Genomic DNA, 6,797 nt, shown 5'->3' with positions numbered 1-6,797 from the left:
GTACAATGAATCAAAATGCAGTCTGTAAAAATAAAAAAAAATAAAATAAAAATTTAAAAAATAGTACTGGAGGAATTCACTATCTCTAATGGAGAAAGGGAGAAACCCAAATCCATACCTCACACCATTCGCAACAGTTAATTTGGTATGGATTATAACCTCTGTAATTCTAAACCTTTTAGAAGAATGTATTCTTCTAAATTCATTCTTTGTGAAGTATAAAGCACTTCACAGAAAACTGTATGAATGGCCAGTTGGCACATGGAAAGTACTCAATATCACTAGCCATCTGAAAATGCAAAATAATGTCAAAGTGAGATACCACTGTGTATCAGTAGAATGACTGAAAGACCAACCACATTAAAGGTCTCTGGGTGGTGGAACAACTGAAGCTCTCCTGTATTATTAGTGGAAGAATAAAATGACACAACTTCTTTTGAAATTAGTGTGACCATTTTCCACACAGTTAAATATATACCTTCTCTGTGAGTCAACAATTTCACTTCTAAGTATTTACCCAAAGGAAATGAAAATGTGTACACAAACAGATATGTACAAAAACATTCATAGTAGTTTTCAGCATGATAGTCCCATTTGGAAACAATCATGATGAGCACCACCAGAAAATGGAAACATAAAGCTATTATTGTATATCCATATGAAGAAAACTGAAATGACCTCAATGGGTAAAATCAAGGTTCAATATGACTGTCCTCTGTCTAGATATCTAGTGGAAAATCTGGTTCCTTACTTTGACCAGCACAAAAGCTACCTGAGTTCTTGGGTTCTTGTCTTTTCATCTTCAAAGGCAGCAATCACAACATTTCTGCTTTCATTATGCTTTTTTAAAAATAATTTACTTATTTTTTTATTTTTTTACAGACTGCATTTTGATTCATTGTACACAAATGGAGTACATCATTTCTTTTCCATGGTTGTGTATGATGTAGATTCATACCATTCATGTAATCATACATATACATAGGGTAATGATGCCCTTCTTTGATTCTCTGAACTCCATCTCACATACAAGGACACTTGTGGTTACTTTGGGCCTATGTGAATAATCTAGGATAATTTCCCTAGTTCAAGATCCTTAACTTCATCACACGTGCCAAGTCCCTCTTGTCATGTAAGGCAACATATTAACAGATTCTGGGAATTAGCACATGGTCCTGGTGGGTATTTCCGTGCCCACCACCACCAGCAAAGTGTTCACTCTCCTTCATGCTTTGCAGTGGCTGTTCCAGCTCCCTGGAATGCTCTTTCTCTGTTTACATATAACTCCCTCCTAGACCTAAAGTCTTTGCTTAAAAGTTTTGTCAATGAGATTCCCTTTACCCGTTCTCTTTGAAGTTGCAGTCTGCACTTCTCTTGCTGCTAACACTCCTGATCACGCTTACTCTGTTCTTTGTTTCTTTCCCCATACCTTATCTATTACATCTATTGGGTTTTTGTTGTTGCTACCAACTTTATCTAACTATCTAACTTTATTAACTTTGTCTGCTTTGTGCATTGATATATCCCTAGTAGCTAGAACATGACCCAAAACACACAGGGACTCAGGGAACACTTGTTGAAGGAATTGGATGACTGGATGAATGTGTAGCGCTCCCTTCTACTTCCCAGCATTTCAGAGGCACATAAGCACCTTCAGGGCTGCACATATAAACAGATTCTTTGGCAAAAATAAAATGGTACACGTTACACGAAGGCCATTGCAAGAGACAAAGTTTCTTAAAAATAAAATGATTATGCTATTGTATTTACAAAATCTGAGCACTGAGAAATTGTAGATCTGAGGACTGAAAGTTATCTGAAGGGCTCTGATAAGAGCACTACTGCAGCACAGACCTCCATGGGACACACATAGCAAGGGACACTGAGAAAGAAGATGAATAACCAAAGCAAAAGTGGGTTTCAGACTGCATCAAATAGTGGTGGAAATTCTGGCCCAATGTTTGTTGTGACAACACTTTGGAGTTGGAATTTAAAGATCCTGTTCCGAGACTGACTTCTTCCTACTTTGTTGGATATACAGGGACACCTAAACTAACTGCATGATGGAGTATGGCCTTTGTGTCAATGTGCATGTCCCACCACTTTCAAGTGACAAACACCTGTGCTGCATTCAAAAATTACCATATTAAAGAAGTCTGTGAACTAGTCTTACAGATAGTGACTGTATCGGAAACAGTGGATACAGGTAGCATTCTTGTGCTCAGAGATGTCTTTTAAAGCAGTATTTCTAACAGAATGGGTATTTTGAAAAGCACACTTCTTTGTAAATGTCACATATTAACAGTGGTGTGGTGCTAATATACATTTGAACACACAACTCTAAGAGTATGTACAGGTTTCATTGATTCTGAAGAAACTGGATCTTTCTGTTCCAGAGCAAACTGAAAGCATAGTCACTCTTATTAAAAACTTTAAAACATAATCATCAAGTATAAAGTTGTTATAAAGTTAAAAAACAAGTTGATGGGGGGCTGGGGCTCAGCAGTGGAGTGCTTGCCTCAAATGCATGAGGCACTGGGTCTCATCCTCAGCACCAAATGAAAATAAATAAAATAATGGTATTGTGTCCATCCACTAAAAATATTTTAAAAAATCAAGCTGAAATGTAGTCACAAGACATAGTGGTAGTTGTTATTTGTCCCAACCTTGATCCAAAGGAGGCAAAATCTTTCTTTTGATTTCATTACAACACTACGGCAGTGGACTCTTTCAAAATGTTGTTACAGTAAACCTACAAGAGGAAAAAAGCCACAGGGTAGGTAGATATAAACAATATGCCTTGAAAATGGAGGGTTCATTCAGAGCCTACCTTCTTTGTCTTTTTTCTGTTTGATTGCTGTCTTAAAATAATTGTTTTCTGGCCAGGAAAATTGTTCAGACACTCAGCTGGGTCCCTCATCTTAGCTCCCCACAAACTTTTTTGGACCTTCTTTTTTGATATCTCCGTCACTATGTTACTAAACTAATGCCTAATTTCAATGTCTGTTCTAAGGGAAGTACTTTTTCTTTAGTTGAATAACACTTTTCATATGAGACCTTATTTTATATCCACAGGAATGGGGACAGATCCTATAAAATAACAAAGAAGTACTAATCTGGTAGTTAAGTAACCTAAATTCTTGCCCTGGTTTTCTCACCAACTTAAATTCTGAAATCTTATCTGTGAAAATGAAATGATTAACCTTGTCTGTCTATAAGGTCCGTTTAAGTCCTATGCATCTGTGATCATTATTAACAAACATTACTGAGATCCTTCTGGATGTAGGGTACTTATCAAGCAATGATCTATCTTCACTATTCAATGATAGAAAAGGAAGCTGAGCAAGGTCAAGTGACCTGCTAATGTCACACCTCTCATAAATGGCAGAGCTCAGACTCACTGTCAGATCTTGTCCGCAGAACAAATGTCTTTGCAAATGCCACGTTATTGTCCTTAAGAAAAATAACTATAGCATTACAGACAGAAAAGATCCTGGGTGATGGACACCTGGGTGCCCAGTACTTTCACTGGCCCATGGTTTCCTGGGAGCTGACATATTTTGTAAGATCTTGGCCACTTAGTAAAGTTGATTAGTTCTTGATTAGGCATGACCCAAGTTAGGAATGTAGAATCCTTCCACAAAAGATGGAAATATAAAAGTGAACTAGTCTTTCTGAGATAATTAAAGTCATGAAATGGAAAATTCAGGAGATATTAGCAACAATGTCACTTGCCAGGTGAGAAAAGACAGTTTCCTTGAGAGACAGAGAAACAAGAAGGAAAGAGGGAGTGTTCTGGCAGAAATTTGCCCCTGAATTTTGGTTGGTCATGAGGTCCTGTTTCATGCATGACCTTCTAATACCTAGGTAGTTCTATCCTCCCTTGCATTCTGTCTGCTAATATTCTCTTTTTCACCTTAGTTGTTGAATTAATCTTTACCTAGTTTCCTAGGGCTTCTGTAACAAATAGTCACAAATTGATGACTTTAAAAAAAACAGAGGTGTATTCTAAACACTGCTCTGGAGGTCTGAAGTCCAAAATCAAGGTGGTGGCAGGGGAAGACAGAATATCCATGTGTCTCTTCCAGCTTCTGGTAGTTGCTGGCAAACCTTGGTTTGTAGACTTTTCACTCTGGTCTCCGCCTCTATGTTTTTTTTTTTTTCTTTTAAATTTTAGTCTTTTTATTGTTGAGTTGCGATAGGTCTGGATATAAAACCCTTACCAGAAATGTGATTTGCAAAGATTTTGTCCCATTCTGTGGCTGCCTTTCCATTTCAGTTGGTTTTATGAAGGCTAAGAAGCATGACAACTATCATAACCAAATTAGCCCAAATCTTCCAATTCAGAACTGGCACCACTAAGCCCATAAAGTCCTCTCAAGTTTGTTCCACAGAAACACTCATTTAAATGCATGAGGACACGTACAACAATTCCCACTATAATACTGTTTTAGTTGTGAGATACTAGACTCCATTTAGATTTTACACTGGTTGGGACAAGTAAGCTAGTCAGTCAAAGGAACTGTATGAGGAGAGGAAACCAACTCTACTTTTTGCTTTGTATGAAGCTGTATGATGTGATTTTTTTTCAAAAATACATCCTTCTTTTGGAACTTTTAAAGATAACAAACTAAATTTTGAGCTCTTTGAAGGCTTAATCTAATTTATCTTAGAACACTGGTATTAATCAATGTTGCGTATCTTTATCAGACCTTGAGTAAACCTTCAAAATATTCTACCAAACTTTGTAACGTCTCAATGGCACAGACCAGTGGCCATTACACGGACACAGACAAGGGTGGGAAGGACGTTTCACTGTGTACTCCTCCTTAATGCTCTTTGGATTGTGAACCATAACAAACAAAAAAATACCATACATAGTTTTAGAACAAGAAAGCATTTCAATCTGTTTCCTGTAGGCAAAGGAAGCTTTAAAGGTAAGATATACTGTAACTTGCCCCAAAGCTGACAGGGGCAAGTGATAAAGTGATAAAGCCTAGATTAGTGCTCTTTTTACACTGCTCTTCATCTTATGTTTGAGAAAGTCACCACTGTTTATATGCCCAGAGGAAGAGTCTTTGGAATGACCTTCCCCTGAAACTCTTGAGGCCCAGTCACCAACCCACTCCAAAGGGTGTACTTCTTTATAATCACACAACTTCAAAACCACCTTAGGGACAAGTAGAGATGATTACCTGTTCATAAAAGTACAGTGCTCTCTCAAAGTTCTTCAGTCCAGTATAGATCATCCCTCCATAATAATAGTAACATAAAAAGTGTTTTGCATCATAAGCTCCATTCTCTTTACAGATATCCATCATGTCCACATCAAGATATGGAAGGGCAGGTTTAAAGCATTTTGCCAGCAAACAATGCTGGCAGAGATCAGCATGTATTGAGGTCAGCTGGTTTGCATTCATCTGCATCTTGTCTATGGCTTGCTTAAGGATGCCAATTCCTCACAGGGGCTGTTTTCTTTCCACAAGAGCATTTGTTAGCTGATGGCAAAGCCCAGCAAAAGTGTCTGTTGCATATCGAATGTGCTCCCCATTACAAGTACTGATGAAAAGCTGAACCTGTGAGAATAATGTTTCAAAGTCAGGAACACTGGGCATAGAAAACTTCACAAAACAGCAAGGACACCCAAGGAGTGTTCCTGTACATCCAGAGCCACCAGCACAGTGTCCAGATGGGATAAGTTCTTTGCAAGGAGGTCCTCGCTCTTGTTGATCAGTTCTCAAAGCTGGGTCATTTGCCCTTGAGCCGAGAGTTGTCGGACACTGTTCACGAATTGTTCCAGGACGGACGCCATGTTTCCCCGCTGGCAGCCCGAGCATCGGAGGCAGCTGGCGCGGGAAAAGGCGGCCGCTCAGGGAGGAGGGCAGCCTCTATGTTTATTCGACCTTCTCTGCTGTGATTCTTCTCTCCATCTTTCCTTCACAGAAGGAGTCATTATTAGACTTAGGACACAATCTTATCAAGGAGGATCTTCTTCAGATCTATCACTTAATTATATTTGCCAAGAACTTCTTTCCAAATGAGATCTCATTCACAGGTTCTGGGAGGATCTTTTGGGGCATCACTGTGGACCTATGGCAAAAGAGAATCCCATATTGTCCTGGTGACAGTTTCTGAGGGTTAGTGATAACCATCTCAATAGATTCTTTCATACATTTAATTATACCTTCCCTACTGCCATCCTTGTCCATTTTTTTCTCTCTGTAAGGTCATTTTGACATTGAACAAATATAGCACTGTGATCAAAAAATGAATTCCGTGTTGGAACAGATATTTTTGATTTATCTTTTTTGTGTTGGGAAGACAAGATGATCAAGTGATGTCAATCTAAATAGTGGAATATCTTGTTTCACTAAGCCTCCCATGGACAGCTAAGAATTCATTTTTAATCTGTTTCTAGACTACTATTATAACACCTGGAACAATGGTTACTGAATTGCTCTCAAGTCTAAACACCACATAGGTGTTTTTTACTTGTTTTAGTTTGTTTTTCAAAAAATAACAAAGAGGAAGTGTGTCAGTGTTTGGTCTTTTAACTAATATAAATTGCCTTCTTTTCTAGGGAAATATTCCCTATTATGTGAAGTCAATTTCCATGAAGCCAGTCATTTGGTAGGGCAACAAATTTACCTCATCCTGGAATCTCAAATAAAAATCCATTGTAATGCCATTATATAGCTTGTTTTATGTTTACTAACAGCTGTCTTCAAATCTTCATTATTGCACAGTAAAACTACTATACTGGTATTTAAAAACATAATCCCATAACAACAACAACA

General features: G+C 38.0%; 1 pseudogene across 1 annotated transcript; it reads right to left on the bottom strand.

Moving 5' to 3' along the window:
* Window positions 1-4,195: 4,195 nt before the first annotated feature.
* LOC306652155 (COP9 signalosome complex subunit 3-like) lies at window positions 4,196-5,876 on the bottom strand (annotated as a pseudogene). Its single transcript has one exon. The product of its transcript is annotated as a COP9 signalosome complex subunit 3-like (transcript).
* Between the last annotated feature and the right edge of the window lie 921 nt (window positions 5,877-6,797).

The sequence above is a fragment of the Sciurus vulgaris genome (assembly GCF_902686455.1).
Source record: "Sciurus vulgaris genome assembly, contig: HiC_scaffold_135_arrow_ctg1, whole genome shotgun sequence".
Classification (NCBI taxonomy): Eukaryota; Metazoa; Chordata; class Mammalia; order Rodentia; family Sciuridae; genus Sciurus; species Sciurus vulgaris.
Note: the sequence above shows the minus strand (reverse complement) of the source record. Positions and strands in the feature narration are given on the sequence as shown.